General features: G+C 47.3%; 1 long non-coding RNA gene across 1 annotated transcript; it reads right to left on the reverse strand.

Moving 5' to 3' along the window:
• Window positions 1-7,845: 7,845 nt before the first annotated feature.
• LOC130263666 (uncharacterized) lies at window positions 7,846-9,948 on the reverse strand. Its single transcript, XR_008842369.1, has 4 exons — window positions 9,803-9,948; window positions 9,576-9,711; window positions 8,527-8,615; window positions 7,846-7,904 (listed from the first exon to the last, which is right to left on the reverse strand). It is a non-coding gene; the product is annotated as an uncharacterized LOC130263666 (long non-coding RNA).
• Between the last annotated feature and the right edge of the window lie 4,893 nt (window positions 9,949-14,841).

Consider the following 14,841-nt stretch of genomic DNA (forward strand, 5'->3'; position numbering starts at 1 on the left):
TTTTTAGGTGTCCTGGATATGGTGGATGTCCTGATTGAGGGCAGTGAGGGCTTTCATGAAAAAATCTTTAAATGAAGACATGATTATCCAAACATTTCCCTTCCCTGCTGCATTAGAAGCCAGGAATATACTGTTGCTTCAGTCTGAAAATGGAACAGGTACAGGTTTTTTTGGTATTGTGTCATTTCTACCAGTGGCGTGAAAGTGGCATCATTTTTAGCCATTTTTAATAATTTTTGGGGATATTTTCAGGGTGTTTTTTGCTGATTTTTTTGGGGTGGTTTTTGGGTTTTTTCTCATCTTTGGCCGCCAGCTCCAGGTGAGTTTTAGGGGATTTTTGGGGGATATTTTTGGTAATTTTGGGGGACTTTCTGGGGATTTTTTTGGAGAATTTTTTGGGGTTTTTTGGTAATTTTTTGAGTTATTTTTGGGAAATTTTTGGGCGTTTTTGGGGATATTTCTGGGGAATTTTTTGAGGGTTTTTGGCGATATTTTTAGGGAATTTTTTGGATATTTTGGGGATATTTTTGGGGTGTTTTTGGGTTTCTTGGGGGATGATTTTGGAGGATTTTGTGGTAGTTTTTGGGGATATTTTTGGGGGGTTTTTGGGTTTTTTTTAGATTTTTTTTGGATTTTTTGGGGTTTTTTGGGATTTTTGGGGGGGTTTTGGGAATTTGTTGGGGGAATTCCTTTGGAATTTTTTTGAAATTTTTGGGGATTTTTTGGAGATATTTTTGGGGTGTTTTTTGGGTGTTTTTTTCTCACCTTTGACCACCAGGTTATGGTGATTTTGGGTTTTTTTTGGGGGGTATTTCTAGGGGGTATTTCTAGGGGGTATTTTGTTTGGGAAATTTTTTGGGGTTTTGGTAATTTTTTGGGGTTTTTCTGGAGGGCAATTTTTGGAGGGTTTTGGGGAATTTATTTGGAGTTTTTAGGGATTTTTTGGGATTTTTTTTTTTTTTTTTTTTTAAATTTTTAGGGCGTTTTTGGTAATTTTTGGGGATATTTTTGGGTTGTTTTTGACTGTTTTTTTGGGTGGTTTTTTTGGGGTTTTTTTCACCTTTGGCCGCCAGGTCCAGCTGATTTTTGAGAATTTTTTGGGGATATTTTTGGTAATTTTTGGGGATTTTTTGGGGAATTTTTTTCAGGGCTTTTGGTAATTTTTGGGGGGTTTTTGGTAATTTTTTACGGGGTTTTTTTGTAATTTTTGGGGTGTTTTTTTGGGGTATTTTTGGGGATTTTTTGGATGTTTTTTTCCTCACCTTTGGCCGCCAGCTCCAGGTGGTTTTTTGGTAATTTTTTGGGGGTATTTTGTAATTTTTTGAGAGTTTCATGTGATTTTTGGGGGATTTTTTGGTAAATTTTTGGGGGTATTTTTTGGATGTTTTTGGGGTTTTTTTCTCACCTTTAGCTGTCAGGTCCAGGTGGTTTTGGGGTGGTTTTGGGGGATATTTTTGGTAACTTTTGGGAATTTTTGGGGGGATTTTTTTTTTGGGAATTCTTTTTGGGGTTTTTGGTAATTTTTGGGGATATTTTTGGGGTGGTTTTGGCTGGTTATTTCGGTTTTTGGAGTTTTTTTCTTTGTTTTTGGAGTTTTTTTTCTTTCTTTGACCACCAGGTCCAGCTGATTTTTCAGTTTTTTGGGGATATTTTTGGTAATTTTGGGGGTTTTTTTTGGGGGATATTTTTCAGGTGTTTTTGGGTGGTTTTTTGGGGTTTTTTTTTGGATTTTTGGGGGGATTTGGGGAATTTTTTGGGGATTTTTTTCTCACCTTTGGCGGCCAGGATATGGTGATTTTGGGAGGTTTTTGGGGTGTTTCTAGGGGGGTTTTTTGGGAAATTTTTAGGGGGGTTTTGGTATTTTTGGGGTGTTTTTTGAGGATTTTTTGGGGGGGTTTGGGGAATTTATTTGGAATTTTTCGGGGTTTTTTTTTTTAAATTTTTTTTTGGGGGGGATTTTTGGGGGATTTTTTTTTGTAATTTTTTTTGTAATTTTTTGGGGGTTTTGGTAATTTTTGGAGATATTTTTGGGGATAATTTTTGGGTGTTTTTGGCTGATATTTTGGGTAGGTTTTGGGGTTTTTTTCTCACCTTTGGCCGCCAGGTCCAGTTGATGTTTGGGGGGTTTTATGGGGATATTTTTGGTAATTTTTGGGGATTATTTGGGGAATTTTTTGGGGGGTTAGGTAATCTTTGGGGATATTTTTGGGGTGTTTTTTGTTTTTTTTTTCTTACTTTTAGCTGCCAAGTTCAGGTGATTTTGGGGGGATTTTTGGTAATTTTTGGGGTGGTTTTTTTGGGATTTTTTGATAATGTTTTGGGGATATTTCTGGGGACATGTTGGGAGGTTTTTTGTCACCTATTGCTGCCCAAGTTATGGTGATTTTGGGGGGGTTTTGGAGTGTTCCTAGAGGGCTTTTTTGGTAATTTTTGGGGGTTTTGGTAATTTTGGGGGATATTTTTGGGGTGGTTTTTGGGTTTTTTCTCACCTTTGGCCGCCAGGTTCAGATGATTCTGGGGGGTGTTTGAGGTGTTTTTTGGGGTGTTTTTGGGGTGGTTCTTTTGGGGGTTTTTGGGATTTTTTTTTCAGGTTTTTGGGGGATTTTTGGGCAGAATTTTTTTGGAATTGTTTTGGGATTTTTTAGGAGATATTTCTGGGGACATCTTGGGTGTTTTTTTCTCACCTTTGACCACCAGGTTATGGTGATTTTGGGGGGTTTTTGTAGTGTTTCTAGGGGATTTTCTTGGGATTTTTTTGGGGGTGTTTTGGTAACTTTGGGGGATATTTTTGAGGTGTTTTTGGCTGGTTTTTTTGGGTGTTTTTTGGGATTTTTTTCACCTTTGGCCTCCAGGTCCAGGTGATTTTGGGGGGTTTTCTTGGGGTATTTTTGGTAATTTTGGGGGATTTTTTGGGGATTTTTTTGGCAATTGTTTGGGGGATTTTTGGAAATTTTTGGGGACTTTTTGGGGAATTTTTGGGGGTTTTTGGGGGATATTTTTGGGGTGTTATTGGAGTTTTTTTCTCACCTTTGGCTGCCAGGTTCAGGTGATTTTGGGGGGGGCTTTGGTACTTTTTTGGGGTGTTTTTGGGATTTTTTGGGGTGTTTTTGTTTTTTTTGGGGGGGTTGGGTGTTGGTATATTTTGGAAATTTTTTTGGGAGATTTTTTGGGATTTTTGGGGAGGTTTTTAGGAGATATTTTTGTGGTGTTTTTAGAGATAGTATGCTTAAGCTACCCACTTAGTCAATGATAACAGCCTGTGATGGGGACCCCTGCAGCTGACAAGACAATTATCAACACTCACTGGCTGGACCACCACCCAAATTAAAAGGGATGAGGAAAAGGATAAAACCACAAGCCAAAAAACACGCACCCTCTAAAAAGGTGGACCCAAGGAGTGGCCGTGCTAAACAGTTCCCAGAAACTTTAGATTATACATGAAAGTCTGTAACAAATGTATGGATTGTAAAACGTATTTAATGGGGTGTTCCCGGAGGTGTGCTCTTGGCAGCATGTCAAGTACCCGGCCGTTTTAAGCCTTTGCTTTATGCATGTCTCCTATTGCCTTTTTTCATTAAACCTTGTAATTCTCCCAGAACAGTGAACCGTGTTTTTCACACAGAGGCATTGTCGCCACCGCTGCCCAGATTGAGCGGGGAGCGGGGTGTGTATGAATAGAGGGGAGGGTGACACTGAGTTTGGGCTGCAAGGTCCGCGCTGGCGGAGAAGGCTGAGAGTGGCCTTGGCTGCACGGCTGCGAGTGTGGGAAGGGCGGCTGTGCTGCCGCCTTGTGGGCAAAGTGCGGTACTGCAGCCACCCCCGAGCCGGCGCCCCGGCAGTGGTGCCGCCTTGTGGGTAAAACGCAGTACTGCACTTTGCCCTTCTCAAGATGGCAGAAGCCACCACATGCCGGGACCCTGCCATGTGGGACTGTGGCCACACTCCAGATGGCACCTGTGGCCGCAGCAGAACCCCGGCAGAGAAAGGCGTTCCAGTCACTGCCTGTCAGCACCTGCCCGACTCCCGAGCGCCCATGGCGGCACTGAGCCCACAGCCCGTGTCCGCACTCTCGGAAATGCTGCAGAAAATTGAGCTGGGGGGATCGGTGTTGGCGGCGCGCAGGCAGCCCCCAAAACAGACTGGGGTCCTTGCTTTCCCGCCCTTTCTGCCGCCATATATAAAAGGTCAGGTGAGTGGCGGCCGAGCCGCTATCTTGAGAGTGGCAAGCTGTAACTTTCACCCTTCTCTGCAGTCATCTTTAGTACTGGCAGAGGCCACTTCCAGCCTGGCTGCCATCTTTGTTGTGGTACCCTTAAGGCCCCTCACAATGTTGTCCTTCTAAGTCACCTGCCTGAATCCGGCAACGACGCTGAAAAGGGCTCCGGCCGACGCTCGAGCCGCTGCAGGCACGGGAGGGGATGCTTCTCTCGGCCGGGGTCCTGCCGCAAGTGGCATCTGCAGCGTGGCGGCAGTCCTACAGGGCAGGGTCCCGGCACACGGTCACTTCCATCATCAGAAGGGCACGCGCGCAGCACCGCGCTGTGCCCACAGGACGGCAGCGCTGCCAGGGCGCCGGAGCGGCGGCGGCTGCAGTACCGCGCTGTGCCCACAAGGCAGCAGCACTGCCAGGGCGCAGTCTCAGCGGTGGCTGCAGTACCGCGCTGTGCCCACAAGGCGGCAATGATGTGCAGGCAGCGTTAGCCGTGGGTGCGCAGCCAGGGCTGGGGCGCCGGTCAGGGGCGCTTGTAGGGGAGGGTCCCGGGGGACTGACACGGGAGGGACAGGGTCAGCGCTGGGGATGGCCTCAGGGTCAGGGTCCCTCCAGAGGGACAGGGTCAGCGCTGGGGATGGCCTCAGGGTCAGGGTACCTCTGGAGGGGCAGGGACAGTGCTGGGGATGGCCTCAGGGACAGGGTACCTCGGGAGGGGCAGGGTCAGCGCTGGGGATGGCCTCAGGGTCAGGGTACCTCCAGAGGCGCTTGGGCACAGGAGATGCCGTGATGTGCAGGTGACACCTGGGGGGATCCATGTGTTGAGGGACTGGGGGTGGGGTTGTGACGGGCTGGGCTTGTGTGAGAAGTGGATCTTTGGGTGAGTGACAGGCATGGTGGTGCACCAAGAAATTGGCTAGTTAGCTAATTATTGAATTAAGTAACTGCCCAACTAACTAATAAGGTGTGGTAGTAGTTAACTCTCTACTTTCATTAGTACTCCAGAGTAGGCAGGTAATGGTCAATCAAGGTAATTATTAGTCACTGCCGTCTGGAGTATCAGTTAGGGGCCCTACCTGGTATATATGAAAAAGAAGAAAAAATATGTATGTTTGGTGCAGCAGTAGAAAATTTCAGGTTCCTGAGGTGTAAATATTTTTATTTAAATAATAATGTAAGGTATTTTGCTGGGGGTTTTTTGTGGGTTTTTTGTTTGTTCGTTTTTTGTTTTGTTTTTTTTTTTTCCTCACAGGGAGCCTGAAAATTTCTACTGCTGATTTTTTAATTTTACAGCTAGGAAACAAAGTTAGAAACAGGGTTAGAGTTAAAGCTAGAGCGAATATGAAATAGAGAGAAAGAGCAAAACAGAGTTAGGGTTAGGGGAAAATAGTAAAACAGAGTTAGAGAAACAGAGAAGGACTTTCAGAGGAATAGTGGTGGAGGGAAATAAGGAAATAGCCATAGAGTTAGAGAACCAGAGAGACAGACAGACAGAGTTAGAAACAGTGAGAAACAGAAACACAGAGACAGAGTTAGAGAGGCAGTCAAAAATAAAGTTAGAAACAGAAAAGTACAGTCAGAAATAGACTGAAAGGTAAAGTGAGAACAAAGCAAGAAATACAGTGAAAAAAATGACTAAATCACACCAAAGAAAGACAGGAGCCAAGGGGAAGAAGTGGGGTATCTTGACTAGGGGTGACTTAACTTTATTGGATGAATGTTTTTATTCACAGCAAAACACAGCAAGGTGTACAAAGGCAAAGACAGATACCAATTCAATTACAGATACACTCCATGGACATACTGCTAAAGGTGAATTTACATACAGAGCAATGCATGGAAATGCAGCAGCAAGTGCAAACACAGAACAATACAGGGGAACCAAATATGTAATTGGCATATATATTTGCACTGGGCAGCAGGTGCACACAGGTACAGGCAAAGGGACAGTGACAGGGACAAAGAAACACAGTCACGGTGCAGGACAGAGAGAAAAGGAGAGGAAGAAAGGAGAAATAAAGATGCAGGCAGCAAGTGAGACAGAGAGAGAGGCAAAAAGTAGGACAGAACAGGGACAGGATTGAGTAAGAGATGTTACATAAATATTGAGTGTTCATTTCAAAAAAGAAAAAGAAGAACAAGATAGAGTGAAGCAATGAAAGGGAATGGGATGGGGAGCACACAGGCCAAGAAAGGAACACAAAAGACACAGCGGACAGAGAGGAGAGAAGGGGTGTAAAGTTGAATACAAGGCTGGAAGAGGAATAGCAGCAAACCCAGGAGTATTTATCACAGAGTGTGGCTGGTGAACGTGTCAGAAAAACACCTGCTCCAACAGAACAGGGCACAGTCATGGCTCAGCCTGGAACTCATCTATTCACATCTGTCTCATAAAGGCCCTGATAAAACTTGAGGTGAAAGCTGAATGGATGATGTTCTGCAGCTTTGGTCCTGCTGAGCCCTAATCCCAGCCCATGCTGCCAGTGAACACACTGATCATCTTCTCAGCTTGTTTTTATACATCCAAATTCCTTCTTCAAGTTTCTTCAAACTAGGGAAAAGATAGGGGGGTAAAAAAAAAACACCCACACATACACAAAAAAAAAAACAAATCAAAAACCCCCAAGAAAAACAACAAAACACATTAAAAAAAAAAAAAGCCTAAACAAATCTACAGCACCTTCAGCACCTTTTTGCATAACAAACTTGTACAATTATAACTTCTAAATTCTCTTCCTCTTTGTAACTGAGGTTCCCCATACTCCCTAAAGCAAAGTAACAAACCAGGCAGCAGTAAAGAAGGTGTCTGGGTTAAAAGACACTGGGCCTCCTGCCAACAAAACTATTTAGTGTTCATCTCTATTACATCCAGCTGTAGCTAATTGTATAGTTATGGTAATAGTGCCTGCCACAGGAATTTGGAAGGAATCATAGTACTCAGAGCTAATACAAATGATGCACTCTAAAAATGAGTGCAACAGGAAAATGAAATGTTATCAAAATGATAAAATACTTGAACCTCAGGGGGGAAAAAAAAAAATCTCAGTATCAAAGCTCTTTCTATTTTGCACGCACATTTACATCTAAGAAAAGCATATGCTGGTTACAATAGGTTTCTTTATAGCCTAATAGCAAACATGAAGTTTGCCTAAATCCATTTGAATCAGGGATATAAAAGCAGATCAAGCAAGTGAAGAATGAGAGAGCTATTCCTAGACTGCAGCAGACACCAACAAGGAATTATGAGCGGGCTCCAGCCTCAGCCTGGCGTGGCTGGATTTTTCCTTGGACCTGCCTCAATTAACCGAGTTTTGAGATTTTGATGGCTGTGAGTTGGTGTTCTTCTCACTGGGGAAATTGGAAATAATTTCAGTATCATTAGAAAATTTTAGAAAAATCCAGCTAAAACTCTCACCTCTGTCCTCTCTAAGTTATCCCGGTTTTGCCCAGCTAGGAGCTGCATGGAAGTGAGGCAGGGGAAATCACTTCAGGGAACAGCTGTAAAGTTAAAGGCAGAAAGAGATTTACCAGCAAAGGGCAGGAAAGGGGAAAGGTTTCAGAAAAGATTTCTGTGGTCTAATTAATGATCATTTCTGATTCCCCAATGAGAAGAACACAAACTCACGGCCAGTCAGGCCTGACAATCCCCTGCAGTGAGAGCTCAGCAACACATCCACAGAGGCAAGTCCAGCACCTGAAAGAAAAAAAAAAGAACCAGAAGAAACAGGTGATTTATTTTGTTTCCAAGTTATTTCCAGTTCTAAAAGCCCTACCAGCATTTGCTCTTGATTTTGGTTGGGTGAATCCCAGGCAGTGGGCATGGGTCATGCCATTTGTTCAGCTGAAACCCTGGGGTAGTTTAGAGGAGACACAAGACAAGTTTGTGTAGGAAAATACCAGGGGACGTCAAGGGCAGCGAGACAGCATTTTTGAGGGGATTGCTGAGGGAACTCAAGGGAGCCCAGCAGACAGCTTCCCTGGGAAAGCCGAGGCCCAGGGGCAGTGCAGCCAGGGCTCTGCAGGGGCAGCAGGGAGGGCTCGGCACTGGGAACTCTCCGTGTCCCCCTGCCCTGGCAGCAGCCAGCGAGGAAGGGAGGAGAGACTCCGTGGGGATGAGGCAGAGAGAGCGAGCAGGGGAGGGGCCTCGGGCTGGAGAGGGACAGCAGAAAGGCAAAGGGACCTTCCTGGGGTCGCTGTGGGCAACAGAACAGACACTTGGGTGACCAGTGTAGGTGAGGAATGGGTCTGAGTTCATCTGCAGGGAAAGAAGGAGGGGATGTTTAGGAGGGAAAAGCTGAGGTGACGAGTTCACTCACCCTGGCACAAGTGTTGTTTGCACAAAGTGGGATCAGAGGTGAAGGTCAGAGCCAACCCTGCTTCTGAATTCCAGGATAAGTTTTACAAGCTGCCAAATGAGGGATTAAAAATACATAAGAATGAAACCAAGAGCATTAATGAGGCTCGTGGGACTCCATTACACTGCTGTCATAGAATTCATAACAAGAGTTTTGAGCTTCTGATGACAACAATGCAGTTCTTCATTTCTATTAGTCACTGTGTGGGATTTGGGGTCTATCTGGATTTTAAAGTCCTCATGGTGGCCCTGACACTGCTTAGGAGCTGGTAGGAAAAGCACAGTCAGAACTCCTGGCAGGCACAGGGTGTTTTCCCCCAGAGTGGATTGTGGAGGAATTGTCTGGGACTTGGATTGTCCCTCTGGGTGATCATAGCCCAGTTGCTGTGATTTGTACAATTCCATACATTTGACTTCCAAAACTTCCCAGCCCGGGGGCTTGAGCTGACAGGGCAGCACAAAGATTGTTCTCTGTGCAGCGCCCAGATTTGGGGCTCACTGTCAGCTTTGCTAGTTCCAGTGAATTATCCCACAGCCCCCAATTACCTGCTCAATTCTTGCTGCCATAGCCTCACAGTGCCTCATGGAGGGTGGATATTCCCATGCAGAGCTGCCGCTTGAATGCCAGCTGTGCCAGGAACAGGCAGAGTTTCCAAGGAAGCTCAGCAGCATCGGGACAGGGACAGGTGTGTATTCCAAAGAATTTGCTATTTAAAGCCCTCATCCCCCAGCCCCACACATGTCCCTGGGGGGCAATTGACAGAGTTGCCTGGAGTTCAGCTGATTTAGCCCCCCTGAGCTCGGGCTCCAGGTGATATTTTCAAGCAGGAGAAGGCAGGGGCCGGGGGCGTTCCTGTCCCGTGCCAAGGCAGCTCCCCGTGCCCACGGGAGGACATCTCTCCCCGCAGCAGCTCAGCTCCTTCCAGAGCCTCAGCAGTGGCCTCTGCAAGTTCTTTTCCCTCAGGAAAGGGTGCACATCCCTGCCTTCAGCACACCTCCAGTGGGACCCACTTGGGAAAGCTTTCCATCCCTCCTGCACTTCCAGCTGGATCCCTGGAAACTCCCACCTTCATCCAAACAAAACTTCATCCCACCTGAACCTTTGATTTTAAGGCATCTCTGCAGGCTGTCGGTTGGCATTTAATAGCTGTGAGGAAAATATTGCCTTGGCTTTAGTGCTACTGCTGCTGCTGAATGAGGCCCCAGGCAGGAAGGGAATTGGGGTGGACAGGACATACCTGGCAGCTGCCTGGGAGCTCTGGGAGGCTGGAACCAGGAATTGCTGTCTGAGCCCCTCTGCACGCAGCCCGTGCTGCCATCACCAGGAAACGCCAACTATTCCTTGGGGTGCTTTTGGGCTGTCAGTGGCCTGTATCCAGGCTGAAGCATCAGCCCTTGAGCCGTGTCCGTGCCAGCGCCGGCCAGGCACCCAGCACCCATCCCAGGATGTGTGCTTGGCACAGGCAGGACACTTCAGGCACAGCCCCTCCCCCGAGGGCCCAAGGACAAGAGGTGCTGGATGCCTTTCAGGGGCTCCTGGCCTCCTCCTGCCCCCCGTTCCCCGCAGCTGGGACACACAGAAATACTAAGGAGCATTGCCGGCAGCGAGCGGAAGACACTGAGGCCTCTGTGCAGCTCTGGGCCACAAAAGCAGCCCCAGCTTCAGCAGCTGCTTCATTTTGAAGCCTCAGAACCTGTCCTGCTCATTTCTCTCTACAAAGAGACATTGCAAGAGTAAATCTGCAGCTGCTGGGTAAATCCTGGAAAGGGCAGAAAAATCAGGGTGATGGGAAGATGCGGTGCTGTCATGCCAGCTGCCAGCCAGTTCTACCCTACAGCCATGGCAGGGGCTGGTGTGTAAAGCAGCTTTAGCAGAAGAGAAAGAGCTGCAGTTTCCTTGCTGGCGCCAAGGATTCCCAGCCTTGGGAGTTGCATAACTGTGACCCAGAGACTGGCTCAGTCAGTTGGAGTACAGTCCAGGTAGTGCCAAGGTTGCGAGTTCAATTCTCTCATGGGCTGTGTCCTTGAGAGTCACATTTTAGGAACCCTCTCAATCCCAGTATATCCTGTGACCTGGAAGTAAAGAGGAAAACCCTCAGCTGAGTTTTAATAAATAAGGTTTTGCCATTGCAGAGCTTTTTTGAGTTGCAAAGCAAGAGGAGGGGGAGTATCCCACCTGGAAGGTGTTGGAGAAGCAGTCCGAGTGGAACCGTGCCTGGCTCCACCAAGCGACTCGTTCCGCAGGGGTGCGGCGGGCAGGAGCCCCTAGGCTGTGCGCACACGGGGAACGGGGAGCTGGGCGTTGCTCACGGGGGCACTGGGAGCAGTGGGATTTGGGGCTCCCAGGGTTGGCAAAGTGCTCCCTGCACCCTGGCCGGTTCCAGCCGCGATACAGCGTCTACGCGGGGAGATCCCACCGCTGTTCAACCGGGCACAATTACTGGCAGAGCCCCGGCTCTCTGTGGCAGCAGAAGGATCATGCCTGCAGTCCCATGGCCGCCGGGCTGGAGCAGGAGCAGCAGCGCCGGGCTCAGCCCAAGCACCCGTCTGGGGCAACTGCTATTGCCCGCGGCGATCCCGGTCCAGATCCCAGTCCCACAATCCGCACTGCCCAGCATTCCCCACCAGGGCTCTTCCCAGCTCCAGGTCCCCTCGGAGCCAGCACTGCCCAGCATTCCCCACCAGGGCTGGTGGTCCCAGCACAACCCCCAGGGCATCCCGCTGCTTCCTCAAGCCCATTTCAGCGGGATCAGGCTTTCGGGCAGGGATACCCAAACCCAGAAGAGCTGGCTTTAAGGGATCCGGGGGAATCTCCCCTCTCCCCTCCTCACCCAATTGCCGCTGCCAAAACCCAGCCTGAGGCTCAGCTCCCTATCCCCTCAATCTGCAAGGGATTGGATTTCTCAATCCGGCAGGGCAGCAATGCTGTTCTCCTCGCTGGAGATCCGGATTGCAGTGGTGTCCCCGCCGCTGCCCGGATCGAGCGGGGAGCGAGGGGTGTGTGTGAATAGAGGGGAGGGTGACGCCGAGTTCGGGCTGTAAGGTCCGCGCTGGTGGAGAAGGCTGAGAGCGGCCGTGGCGTGGAAGGGAGGCAGTGCTACTGCCTTGTGGGCAAAGCGTGGTACTGCAGCCACCCCCGAGCCGGCACCCCGGCAGTGCTCAGCGGCGGCTGCAGTACCGCGCTGTGCCCAGAAGGCGGCGATGTGCGGGCGGCGTTAGCAGCGGGTACGCAGCCAGGGCTGGGGAGCAGGTCAGGGGCGGTGCTGGGGGAAGATCCCAGGGTGACTGAACGGGAAGGGGCAGGGTTAGCGCTGGGCTAAACCTCCAAAAACCCCTTAAAAGAACTCCAAAATTAAAAAAAAAAATTTAAAATCCCAGAAAAACTTTTAAAAATCCCTTCAAAATACCCTAAAACAACCTTAAAAACCCTCCAAACACCCCAAAGCCCCTTTAAAAAGTGGGGGGCGGGGCCACGTGACACCCCCGGCAGTCACGTATCCCGAGGCGCGAGGTTCGGTTTAGGATCCATTTCTCTGGGTATTAGCAATCGAGTGCCGAGCAATCAAACAGCAGGCATTAGCAATCAATCACAGAGCAATTGATCAGCAGGTCTTGTTTCTTTGTTTTCTTTTTTGTTTGTTTGGGTTTTTTTGTGGTTTTGGTTTTTTTTTGGGGGTGGGGGGGGCAGCATTTTTTGGAGATATTTTTGGGAATATTTTTGGGTGCTTTTTTCTCACCTTTGGCCACCACGTTTTGGTGATTTTGGGGGAGTTTTTTGGGGTGTTTCTAGGGATTTTTATTTTATAATATTTTGGGGGTTTTTGATAATTTGGGGGGTTTTTTGGGGGGAATTTTTTTGGGGTGTTTTGGGGAATTTATTTGGAATTTTTGGGGATTCTTTTGGAATTTTTTAGGATTTTTGGGGGATTTATTTTGGTAATATTTTGCGGGTTTTGGTAATTTTTGGGGATATTTTGGGGGAAATGTTTTGGGTGTTTTTGGCTGGTATTTTGGGGTGTTTTTTGGGGAGATTTTTTTAGGGTGTTTCTAGGGTTTTTTTGGGATTTCTTTTGAGGGTTTTGGTAATTTTGGGGGATTTTTGGAGCATATTTTTGGGGTATATTTGGGTGTTTTTTGTTTTTTTTTTCCTCACCTTTGACTGCCAGGTCCAGCTGATTTTTGGGGGTTGTTTTGGGGATATTTTTGGTACTTTTTGGGGTGTTTTTTGGGATTTTTTTTTTAGGTTTTTGGGAATTTTTGGGGATTTTTTTGGGAATTCTTTGGGGATTTTTTGGGGATATTTTTGGGGTGTTTTTGGGGTTTTTTTCTCAGCTTTGGGTGCCAGGTAATAGTGATTTTGGGGATTTTTTTGCGATGTTTCTAGTGGGTTTTTTGGGAATTTTTTGGGGGGGTTTTGGTAATTTTGGGGGGTTTTTGGGGAAATTTTTGGAGGGGTTTTGGGAATTTGTTTGGAATTTTTTGGGGATTTTTGGGGGGGTATTTTTGAGGTTTTTTAGGGGTTTTTTTCTTACCTTTGACCGCCAGCTCCAGGTGGTTTGGGGATTTTTTTGGGAGATATTTTTGGAAATTTTTAGGGATTTTTTGGGGGGAATTTTTTTTGGGTTTTTGGTAATTTTGGGGGACATTTTTGGGATTTTTTTTCGGTTTTTTTGAGGTTTATTGGGATTTTTGAGTGGATTTTGGGGGGGGTTTTTTGGTTTTTTTTTTGTTTGTTTTTTTTTTTTTTTTAAATTTTTGGCGATTTTGGGGGGATTTTTTTTAATTTTTGGCGATTTTGGGGGGATTTTTTTTGGTATTTTTTTGGTCTGTGTCACGGTGTGACTTGGGTTTGCCAACCTTAATATATTTAATTTCTTTTAGAGACGGGACCCAGGAGTAGAGACAAGGCAGGCTTAAAACTTAGAAAGAAGAAATTTATTAATAACACAAAAAAATATTCAGAATAAGATCCCTAGATTGTTTCCTCCTCCCCTTCATTCAACATTTCTTACCAACAAATATACAGAGAGCACTTCAATCAGTGATACATTCAAATAATCAGTTCAGTTTACTTAAGAGAGAAAAGTTCCTTTTTGGTGATGGCTTAGGGGGCGTCTTAACCTTCACAATCCACATCCCCTGGGAAAAATATTGCAGATTATGATTTTCCTCTCATTCTGTCACAGTCCTTTCAGGGCTGTGCAATAGGTTATATTACACACATGGGGTAGTACTTTTAAAGGCAGGCTGCTGAAAAACAAGATTCTCTTCATCTTCTTCACTATCAAATGTCTCTGTCTTTATTCCAGTCTCAGGACAGAGAGCGCTTCATTCCCCGAGGCAAAAAGTCATCTCTTTCTCTATTAAATGTCTCTGTTTATATTTCAGTCCCAGAACAGAGAGCTATATTTCTCCAAGGCAAAAATAAGGTTCTTCTTCTCAAGCACCCAAAACCTCCCCAAGTATATTTCACAGTTTAAAGGAATTTTAGTAAAGTCACCATTCCCTTAGCCCACAAAAAGGTTTTCAGCTACTTATCAGTTTGCATCTTTTCAATCTCTTCCCACCAGGAACTTTATCTTCATTGCGCTGACTTCTGAAGTCTCCAGGCTTTATTTCTTCCCATTCAGGAGAGTTTAGAAAAATCGAGGATCTTATCCAGGCATAAAGAAGCTACAATTGTATCCAGATCGTGAAGAACAACATGGGCAGCTGGAGGCCTCTTTTCTCAGAATGAGGAGGGAAAGGTGGAAGGGAGAGCCTTTGGTGGCTCCCCGATGCCCCCTGCTTGGCCATGCCACGTGGAGAGGGGAGCTCTGGGCCGCGCGGGGCCATGCGCTCAGGGAGGGGGGGCCGGACCATGCAGCCGGGCCGGGCCCCCCGCAAAGCCGGGGCCGGGGTCCCAAGCCGGGCCCCCAGCAGAGCCGGGGTGCCGAGCTGGGCCCCCCACAAATCTGGGACACTGGGCCGGACTCCAGGCCGAGCCCAGAGCCGGGCCGCAGCCCCACGACCGGGGACCACCACCCCCGGGGACCAGAAGCCGAAAGAGAGCCAGCAAACCTGATTCACTGTGATTTGTGAAAGCGAAATAACTTTTCATTGGTTTCCCGAGCTGTTCATCACCAAATCAGCTCTCTGATTGGTGGCAGCAGCCCACAGGGGAAGCTCCCAGAGACGGGAGAGCCCCTCCCACTTCCCAGCTTCAGGGGGCCTGCCCTGAGGTGAATCCACCCCTCCCCCCAAGCACGTGAAACCAACACAGGTGGTCTGCTTGCCA

The sequence above is a fragment of the Oenanthe melanoleuca genome, chromosome 26, assembly GCF_029582105.1.
Source record: "Oenanthe melanoleuca isolate GR-GAL-2019-014 chromosome 26, OMel1.0, whole genome shotgun sequence".
In the NCBI taxonomy this organism is placed as follows: domain Eukaryota; kingdom Metazoa; phylum Chordata; class Aves; order Passeriformes; family Muscicapidae; genus Oenanthe; species Oenanthe melanoleuca.